This window comes from Neomonachus schauinslandi, chromosome 8 (genome assembly GCF_002201575.2).
Source record: "Neomonachus schauinslandi chromosome 8, ASM220157v2, whole genome shotgun sequence".
Classification (NCBI taxonomy): domain Eukaryota; kingdom Metazoa; phylum Chordata; class Mammalia; order Carnivora; family Phocidae; genus Neomonachus; species Neomonachus schauinslandi.
In genome coordinates, this window is record NC_058410.1 from 123,694,076 (window position 1) to 123,705,343 (window position 11,268).

Sequence of the window (11,268 nt, forward strand, 5' to 3'; positions counted from 1 at the left end):
TTTAAGCATCCAAAGCAGTGGTTCTCAACTTTGGTGGTCTGGAGGGAAGAGATTTGAACTCTGAGAATCAGATGAGTGTTATGGAAACCTGCCCCAGAAAATGTACACATAATACATACGTAAATATTTGCATATAATTTCAGAAGATTCATGGATTGTATCCCTCTAAAGCCATCAGTGGATTTCTAAGAGAACACAATTAATATTGAGCATTTTCTGTATTTCAGGATTTGAATTAATTCTGTCCATATATTCTTTCCCTTGATCCTCACAACAAAACAGTAACATATGAAGCATTGTTTCAACTGTATAGGTAAAGGAAACAGGTTCAGAAAAGTTGCTTGCCCAAATTAGAAGGTGGATTCCAGCCAAGTCAAGCAGCCAAATCTGTACATTTCAAATAACAACTGGTTGAGGTAGATATCATTATGACCCTACCTCCCTCATCGCCACCATTTTACAGATGAGGACGTATAGTCTTGGAAGGTTAAGAAACTTGCCATAAGTCATGTGGGTCACAGATTAAGAACTCTTGACAAAAAGACAGAACAAAAGGTAGATGCTTTGACATTTCAAGTAAGGCATACTTGTAGGGAAGGTTCTTGAAGCAAAAGACTTAACATCTGGCTCACCACTTGAAGTAGTTGTTTCTCTCTGGTGGGATGTAGAGGGAAGGAAGGCTACAATTAGCACTGTCCTTTTGCCATGACCCTAGAGTAGCTTCAGAAGTCCAGAAAGAGCCCAGATTCCCAGCCAATGTGAGTAAGAGGGAGCTGGAAGAGATGCTCCTGAGAACCAACCTGAAGTTTTGAACCCTGGGCCAGAGCTCAGCCCTTGCTCCAAAGAATAAAAAAAGAGAGGTGAGTTGGTACTCTCTGACTCACAAGACATGATGTCATGCCATCACGCAATCAATCCATCAATATGCTGCTTATGGAACCACAATGCTGTGCCCAGTACATGCGGAGGTCATTTACTCCTTTAGGGCCAGGGATACAAAGAAATTGGAGCAAGATGGGAAAATCCTCACTGGCCAGAACCATGCATGCATCTTCAAGTTCCCTTCACAATAGTTGCCTCCAGAGAGTCAATACTTTCTTCTATCATTGAATAAAATATTTCTAAACACCTCATTTGGCAACATTTTCAAGCCAGTGATAATACTTCAGTCTCACCACATTTTAGACTAGAAGTGGTATTAAACATCATATTCACTAGGCTTGGTGCCAAGGACTTTGGGTTGTTTTCAGAAGTCAAGTTCCCCGTCAGAGGATAAACACTGCAGTTTCAAGGATAGCTGAAAAATCTGTCTCTGAGAACAAGAAGTTACTTCTGATTGGAGCCATCAGTAATGCTTTGTTTTTACTTGTGTGCAAGTTTCATCTCTCATATTATACCTAAAGGGAACAGGATATAGCAGTGGTTAAATTATAAGCCTTGATGGCAAAGTATCCCTGTCCAGCCACTTGCTAGTTATGTGGCCTTAGGCACCTTCTTGCAGTCTCAGATTTCATCCATAAAACGGAAATAATAATCTTGATTATTTCAAAAAGGATTGTTGGAACAATTAAACAAAATTGTGTGTACAGGATCTGGCACAAGATAAAACTTCAGGGCACCTGGGTGGCTCGGTTGGTTAAGCAACTGCCTTCGGCTCAGGTCATGATCCCGGAGTCCTGGTATCGAGTCCCACATTGAGCTCCCGGCTCAGCGGGGAGCCTGCTTCTCCCTCTGACCCTCTCCCCTCTTATGCTGTTTCTCTGTCTCTCTCTCTCTTTCTCTCAAATAAATAAATAAATAAAATCTTTAAAAAAAGATAAAACTTCAGTGATAATAATAATAATAACAGTTATTATTACTTACTATATACTTTTGAGAACAAAGACTTTATGTCCTTAGAATATACAGGTCAATGTCTAGACACTCAGTTATTTCATGAATAAAGAAATAATTCTGTAATTGTGTGGAACAATTTCTCCCCCTAAAGATTATCCACTGGTATGTCCATTTTAGCAACAGGCTAGCATTTAACCAATTAGATATTTTTCAGGCCAGAGAAAACTATGTAACCATGATAGAATTATTCTTGAACCTGTCATTTGTGAGGGCATTCTGTCAGCTTAGAATTTACAATTATTTCTACTGAACACAGAAATAAGATGAAATTCTTTCCCAGTAGCAGAAAGAACACTCAGAGACATCTTACCAGTCTCTTTGTCTCGTTTTGATCTCATAAAATACAAGGAAAAGAAAACAAATGAAAATAAAACACTTCGAATGTTCCATTGCCATGAATTGAGCAGAATAGAAATTGTTGTCTCACTTGTCCAGCTCTTCCCAAGGCAAATAATTTGGAAGCAAGAATCATGGAGTTCCTGTGACGTTAGACTCCCAGCACCCAGCAAACTATAAATCCACTGAAGACCTCAAGAAGTGATCCTCAGTAAAATCTTACTATTTAATGGCCATTCATAAAACAAAACAAAAACAAACAAAACCCAACACATCATCATTGTGTGCCAGAGCCCTGAGAAGGCAAGATTAGCTTCCTCCCCCTGCCACATCTCCTCCCCAGTGCTCTACACCCAGAGGGGCAGCCAACAACCACTACCTCAACATGTCCTATGAGCAAGAACTTGGCAGCATTTTTCTCGTAAGGTGCTCAGTTTATGATGATGACTGGCTCCCAGCTTCTACCTGCTTTTGCTCAGAATGCCTGCTCTTGACAAGGTGGGGCTTTCTCATCCCAAACATGTCCACAGGTCTTCAGGAAGCAACCTGATGCATTTTGCCACGACAATGACCAAACTTAAAGGGAAGATGATGTTAGCATCCAGAAGATTGGGTATCTCTGACTGTTGGACATTGTTTTGTATCTTTTATGTGGGAAGGGGCAGTTAGGTGATATCTTAAAGGTGAACTTAGAGATCTACAAAGCTGCACCTATCCAGTTAATTCAGAGTGAAACATCTGGTTTAAGTACCTCCCCCAACTAATAAAAGTCATACCAGAGAACCTCTGTAATATTGGCTCTGGGCGGGCAGGGCAAAACCACGATACTGTGGCTGGCACTGTCCCTCTGGGTTTGAGCTCCCCTTGGTTCTCTCTTATGAGTCACAGATCAGTTCTCAGTTTATACTGGAGGCATCTGACCCAGAACCTACAGATCAAATCCAGATATAGCTGAATTTGCTTGGTCTGCCTGGTGTTGGCCCATGTGGGGATTTCCAGAATTTTTATTAATTGCCAATACATTTTTTAAAAGATGTATTCATTTATTTTAGAGAAAGAGAGTAGGGGGAAGGGGCAGGGGAAGAAAGAGAGAGAATTGTCAAGCAGACTCCCTGCTGAGCTTGGAGCCAGACTCGGGGCTCGATCCTAGGACCCTGAGATCATGACCTGAGCAGAAACCAAGAGCTGGATGCTCAACCGATTGAGCCACCCAGGCCTCCCATATTATTTACAGATACATTTTTAAATTAAAATATCTGTATTAAATATCCAAACATCTGACTTCTCTTGAAGGCCCAGGAGATCTGATGATATGGGGCCATCTCTCCTAAACAGCAGCAATCATTTGGGTCTGATCAGTTGCTATCTCCTTTAGAATGAGCTCTCCAACCCCCACCACACCCTGTTTTTCACCCATCTGACCATTACATCCATGTGTATTACTTTCTGGGTACCCATATGAATATGCTGTATGTGAATCCTACCATAAAACATTGATTTGGTCTCAGTGTTTCAGGCTAGCTGTCCACCAGGTAGGACTCCACTTCATTGGGGTGGTGTTGTTGGCTGACTCTGAGACACCAGAGCATAGATCACAAGTCTGAAGCACCTGGAACCCTACCTAGACTCTACCACACACATCCCTTGGTCCTTGTCCCATTGAATGTGCCCAACAGGCTTGGCAGCTCTCAGCAATGACACCAGTGAGTAATCCCTTATCCCTGGGACTTTCAGGAATCCCCAGGACATCCTGAGAAAGAAAATAACCAACTTCAACTTTATGAACCATTTTGGTCCTCAGGGGCCCAGAGTGCCAGTGGTGGATAACACTCACAATTTCAGCTATGCCATCTCTCTGGCTTCAAGTTGGGCTCCACTAAAAATTCCCAACAAACAGGGAAAGGCCTCTAAGAGGAAAAATATTCAAGAGCTGCCCTTGATAGCACATTCCAATGCCTGACAATCTTCCCTCTTTATGAGGGACTATTTTCATATGCAACCAAAATCACCCTTGGAGCAGTTTAAAGGCATTTTGTCTTAGTCAGTCAAGAGAAATAGGGAAGTATTACTCACCTCTCCCTGCAAAACATATCCCTTTTGTGGAAAAAATACTATTATTAAATCACCATGCAGCCTTCTTCTCTAACCACTAAATCCTATTTCTCAATCTTTTAATCATTCTTGAAGCTCTCACCTGAACTTCTCTGAGTTCTCACCATCTTTCTCAATTCATACAACTCAACACTAGATGCCATATTCCGGCTAGGTTCTAAACAGTGCTAAATATAACGGGGCCTGCTCTGTGGTTTCTGATTGTGCGGTCTACTCTTACACTTGACTTCAAAACCAGAGCACTTCTCTTGCCAGTTCATGATCAACCCAAGATCCACATGATTTTTAGATATTTTTCAGCTCTACATGCATCTACCCTATCATTGCTCACTGTAGATTTGACAGGTTGGGTCTTTCCTCTGCAAGCACAATGCCCTTTGTCTCTTCTGAACTTTGCTTTTATTGGTTTCTCTCCATGTCTCCAAGCTACCAAGGCCATTTTGGATTCTGAACCCATAACATGATGCTGATTCTTAATGTCCCTCATCCCTGCTTGATGAAGTCATGTGGCACTTGTGAGGTGTGCTCTCTCTTTTACCACTGTCTGCCTGAGAACTCCCTTCCCACCTTCAGCAATGACCTTGTTAGCTCTTTGTCTAAGCTCTTCAATTCCTTATGCAACCCAATCTTTTGTGAACCTAGAACTTTGCTAGTCAGATTGTTGTCCATGGATAAAGGGAATCAGCCTTACTTGGAATCTTGTGAAAAATGCAGAATCTCAGGCCCCACCCCAGATCTACTGAGTCAGAATCTGCATTTTAACAACACTATCAGCTGATTCATATGGAGATTGAAGTTTGAGAAGTACTGGTTTATATTACAGTTTTATTGATATAATCTATTTTGAAAAAAAATTGGAAATGTTCACCAAATCATAGCTAATAATGCATCTTATGTTTTTGCCACATTCTAGTTCCACCAGCCAGTTCTTGGAGTGTTACTAGTTTTATGAGGCGAATTCGTTAGAAAGTAAAGATTATATAGTTCTGATGAAAATTCATTTTAATTCAACATTTATTAACTACTGTGGACTGAGTTATTTGTTGTAGGATATACAAATATACACAAGACACTTCCCATCTTTGAGTAATTTACAATCATGTAGTATGCATACATCAAGAACTCTAACGTGTTGAACTATGGTAGGTGGGTTAAACAATGTGCTGTACACTCAAAGAAGGAAGAATGTAGCAGGTATTAGCTCCTAAGGAAATATTTTTTTCTCTTGGTGTGCTCTCAATAAAACATGGTTGGTTCTCCAGCAGCCATGTATGTGCTACACAGTCCTGCCCCCACACAGATGGTTGGTTTCACTGAGAAAGACAAGTGTAAGAAGAAAACTAGCACCTCCTTCCATCAGCAAATCTACCACCCAACCCGGCTCTGTGTCCTCCCTCCTGCCCCAGTGGATGAATTATTTCTGCTGCCATCCAGGGCCTCCCACTACCAAATCCCATCTCCTCTTGCCTACTCAAGGACTTTGCTCTTGCAATTATCTTTTCTCGCTCCAGAATGATCAATTTTCTTCCTACTCTATCAGCGCTTCTCAGTCAAGAGTGATTTTGCACCCTCCAAGAAATATTTGATGATGCCTGGGAACATGTTTGGTTGTCATGACCAGTGGGGGAAGGCTACTAGGATATAGGGGGATTAAGAGTGCCAAGGTTGAGAAACTCTGTATTAGATCATTCTCATTCAGCACAGAAATATGATGTAATCTCCCTGTTCTGGACTGAATCATGCTCCCCACCCCAAATTCACATGTTGAAGTCCTAACCCCCGCAATGACTGTATTTGGAAATAGGGCCTTTAGGGAGGTAATTAAGATTAAATGAGGTCCTAAGGGTAGAGCCCTAATCTGATAGGATGGGTATCTTATAAGAGGGGAAAGAGACACCAGATTTCTCTCTCTCTCTCTTTCTTGGTGCACAGAGAAAAGGTCATATGGAGACATAGTGAGAAAGTGGCATCTGCAAGCCAGGAAGAAAGGTTTCACCATATACCAACTTTGCGGGCACCTTGATCTTAGACTTCCAGCCTCCAGAACTGTAAGGAAATAAATTTCTGTTGTTTAACCACCCAGGCTGTGGTATTTTGTTATGGCAGCCTGAGCACAACGATACCATCCCCATCTTCAATAACCATCTTCCACAATCCAAATACGCAGCGAATGGTGAATAGAAAGACAAAATGTGGTATATCCTTCTGATAGAATACCATTCGGCAGTAAAAAGAAACAAATAATGATACATGCTATAGTATGAATGAGTACTATGCTAAGTGAAAGAAGCCCAACGTGAAAGACAATATGTTGTATGATTTCATTTCTACAAAATTCCCAGAAAAGGCAAATCCATAGAGACAAAAAGTAAAGTAGTGTTCGCCTGAGGATGAAAGAAGAAACTGGATTAACCGTAAATGGGTACAGGCTTTTATTTGAGGGATGGAAATATTCTAAGACTAGCTTATGGTGATGGTTGAATAAAAGGGAAAATTTACTAAACATCATCAAACTGCACATTTAAAATGGTTGAATATTATGGTATGCAAAGGATACCTCAACAGAAGTGTTTAAAATAAAATAAAGTAAAATTATATCAAATTGAAAAGATGGTTTTTAAAGTATTTAAAATCTCCTTTAATCCCCTTTCCTCTACAACTAGCAGCATGTTTCTCAGCTCCAAACCCCCCCAGAGTGTTATGCAACCCACCATCCCACGTTCTCAATTCCATCCTCCCAGCCCACACCAACCTTCTCCTAGCCCCACTCTTATACAGGCTCCAGCACCCCCACACGGCCAAATGTAATGGGCAACTTGCATTGCTATCCACAGCATTTCAGAGTTGAAATGGCTAGGCTTGGCTTGGCTTCCCTCCTGACTCTCTCCTACTTCTACCCCTTCTCAGGCTCCTGTGCTGGGTCTTCCCATCTCCTGACCTCTCAGTATCAGAGGTGCCCCTGGGATCATCCTCAGACCTCTTCTCTATCTACACTCGCTTAAGTGGTCTTAATCCTTCATGCATTCAAATGCCATTTACACACTGAAGAGCCCCAAATTTGTATCTCCACTCGGCACCCTTCCCTGCATCTCAGACTGCCAAGGCTGAGTAAAGCTTCCCTTGGTTGTCTAATGGGCAACTCAAACTTCAGTTGTCCAATGTTGAGCTCTGGATCCCCTGTCATCTCTGACTTGTGCCTCCTCCAGTTTGCCATGTCCCAGTGAACACCACTACCATTCACCCATTTGCTGAGGCCAAAACACTGGAGTCATCCTTGACTTTGCACGCACACCCCCATCCAGTCCACCAGCAAATTCAATTTGACCTCTCTTCAAAATAGATTTTCAACCCAACCAACATCACCCCCATCAGCACCACACCCAGCTCTGAGTGCGAGCTGCCCTCATCTCCTGCCTGGACTATTGCAAAGCCTCCCAGGTAATCGCTCTTCCACTTCACTCCCCCACGTCTATTTCCCACGAAGCAACCACAGCAATGCTATTAACATGTAAGTGGGGCTCCCCTCTCCTCCCCTAATAAGGTGGGCCTGCCACCTGTGGAGGTGATGGTGCATTTTGGAGGAGGGGACAGTGATCCTGTCCTGAGGGGTCAGCTAGCTATAGGACAAAGACACAAGGACAAAGGGGCTAGTGTTGGTGAGAGATCACAGGGGAAGGTAGACGGATAAAGGTGGCTGAGCAAAAGGGGATGTTGAGCCCAGGCAGAGACCCCAAGGGACACAAGCAGTTGCAGTCACTCCTCTTGCTTGGGCTGCAGTCTGAGAAACCTCCACATGGATCGAGTACCAGGCACAGAGCTATCCTTAAAAAAAAAAAAAAAAAAGGATAGGAGCAGTGGGTGGATGTTGCTGCATCACTCAGCCCCCGTGACCATGCACTTCCCCAGGGACCTGCAGTGACAGCCCTGCAGGGGAGTCTGATGTATTCATGTACACACCGGTGTTTGACTTTCTCCAGATCAGCAGAGGAGGAGACTGATATGCATGCCCCGGGCAAGGCATGGCCAGCCCCATTGCCCACGCAGGGTCATGCTGTTGACCTGGCCAACCCCAGGCCATGAGCAGCCTCCTGCAGGTGACCAGCCAGGGGGCAAGAGGCCCCTTCCCTTGGACTCTGTCTCGATCTGCCCATGGTTGGGGTAAACAGGAGCAACCCCTGACACTTGCCACTGGCTGTGCCTTTTATCCTCAGCTGTGTCCCCTTCAGTCACCAAGAAAGACCTCATGAACTCCTGAGACCTCGGTGGAAGTGCAGCAGAACCCAGGCCACCCCAGCCAGGGACACGATGGACACAGCTGGATTGCGGCAGATTGTGGCAGAAAGAAACCAGCGTTCCTGAGAACGGTCAGGCTCAGGTCAGCTTGAGGAATCGTCACATGTTCCCAAGGTGCCCGGGGCCACCTTTCCTGAGAGCGCTGTAGTGAGAGAATCCACATGCCTTCACGCAGACTCTGCACATGGGACGCCCAGCGAATCCACCCCTCGCGCAGTCACCAAGCGCGCAGCTGTGGCCACGGGCCCGCACGTGAGCCACAGCAGGACCGGCCACGGGCCCCGCAGCACCCACCTCTGCAGGTGCGGGACGGACCCGGGCAGCAAGGGCAGGAGCAGCGGCCCAGGCCCAGGAAGGGGCAAAGGCAGCACTGCAGGGGGAGCAGTGGCACAGCTCCCCCCCCCCCACAACCCCCGGGGGTCCTGACGCGGCGGCCGCGGGCGGCACACCGGGCCCTCCCCCTCGGCGGAGGCTGCACGATGGGGCCCCTGCAGGGGCAGAGACGCCGGCAGGGGGACGGCGGGCACAGCCGAAGGCCGCAAGCCCGAGCCGCGAGCGCCCCTGGCAGGGGTCGGCGACAGGAGCAGCTGAGGTGGAAGCCAGGGAGTCTCAGCTCCGAGCGGAGACCCAGGAGGGAAGCAGGGGGAGATGGGGACCCCCGGATGGGGAGCTCCCCTCACCACAGGGCAGGGGCGCACACGACCCCCGCAGCCATCCTGCGGCTGCCCCGCCAGCGATGACAAAGGGAAAGGCTAGAGCAGCCCAGGGGCAGCCAACGCGGCTCCCCGGCGCACAGCACCCCCAGCCCCCCGAGTCTGGCCATTCCCCAGCCGGCGGGTGCTGACACCACCCACCCAGGCCCTGCCGGGGACGGGCCAGCAGCACCAGCTCCTCCGCGAGGAAGGTCAAAGCCAGCCGGGGGCAAAGCGGTCACCGGCCCACCACGGGCTTGAGGGCTGGCGACTGTCTAAGGCCGTGCGGCTGCACACGGGCCAGTGAGGCGACAGCAGAGGGTGGCCGGGGCTGACATGCGGGACCAGAGAGCCCGCAACAGGAGCCAGAGCAGGACTCAGCGGCGGCCGGGGCCACACAGTGTCCCCAGAGCCAGTCGGCTTTCCTTACTTCTGGTCCGTGAAGGAACCGAGGTCAAAGAACCTCCGAATGAAACACGTCCTCGGCTGGAGTCCGTGTCCCACAGCCCAGCGGTGGCCACACAGTGGATTCCGTGATGTCGCCGCGCTGCAGCCCGAGTCCCCAGGCTCCGGCTGGTCTGAGAGCCAGTGCCAGGGCCCCGCCTGGCCTCGCTGTCCCCGCTTCGCCTCCCTGGGCTGCTGGCGGGAAGCCCCGTCCACACTGCCTCCCCTCCTCCTCCTCGTCCTAGGGCCCCTGACCGCAGACATTCAGACCACAAGCAAGGGCAGGACTCCTGTCCCCTCGGGATGGTCAGGGAGGCGGGGGCGGGGGGGGGGGATGCATCTGACCTGCCAGCAAACAGAACCGAATCGTCTCTCACGCAGCCCCAGCGATTCCAGAGGTCTGTGCTCTGGAGAAACGCTCCGGGTGTTCCGGGACACTAGCGGGGACGCTGGCAGGGAAGTCGTGCCTAGCAGCAAACTCCGGGAGCGCCCACGTCCCTGAACAGAAGGACAGAGGAAGTACGGATGCACACACAGCGGACACAGACCGCAGTGACAGTGAGCACAGCCCTGCACAGAAGGGAGGCTGCACCTCACCTAATGCTGAGTGAAAAGCAGGTCACGGAAGGAGACACACAGAACAATTCAGACAGAAAATACATGCTGAGGGCACATGTTTGGAATCACAGTAGAGAAATGAGAGCACGTGAAACACAGGAGCCAGGAGTGGGGATGTCTGCAGGACCGGGAGGACGGAGACGTGAGCAGGGAGGCCCACACAAGGGCGTCAGCAGAGCTGGGGACTGTATTTCTGAAGCAAAGTGCTGGTACACAGGTGTTTCCTCTCATATCTTTTGACATTTTAATATCCCTGAAGTCAGGATGGTCTTTAAGTTGCTGTCAGCCAGGTGGCAGCTGTGATGTACTTACATTGTCTTGGAAATGCCTTACATAATTTCTGTCGCTACTGCTTTCCTATTTTATGTATTCACAAGAGGAATATATCACAAAAATCTGTTCTGGTCTGAAGGATCACTTTTAATATGGATAAAAAAATTCTAAATGACAAGAAAAACAGGTAAGTTTGACCACCTCGCTCTCTCCTGAGAACTTCTCAATGGCTTTCCATTACATTGAGCCCCAAATTAAAGCTCTTACGGGGCCTTCCAGTCAGGATCTACTTCCTTCCTCTTGGGTCTCATCTGTGACCCTCCTCCCTTCTAAGGGCTCTTCAGCCCTGGCCTCCTCGCTGCTCCCCAAGCATGCCAACCAACCACGGTCCTGCTGCAGAGCCTTTGCACCTACTATTTTCCTCCCTGGTGTGCCCGTCTGCTAGATATCCTGTAAAGGTTCTCTCTCACTTCCATTTATGAAGACACTCAATGAACCTCAGAGTCTCTTGACGTTGATGTCGACTTCCCCAATGTAGAAAATTCTGGAAAGGAGATACATCTCAACTGAAAATTTCATGATCTGTCTAATTACAATCCAAGCT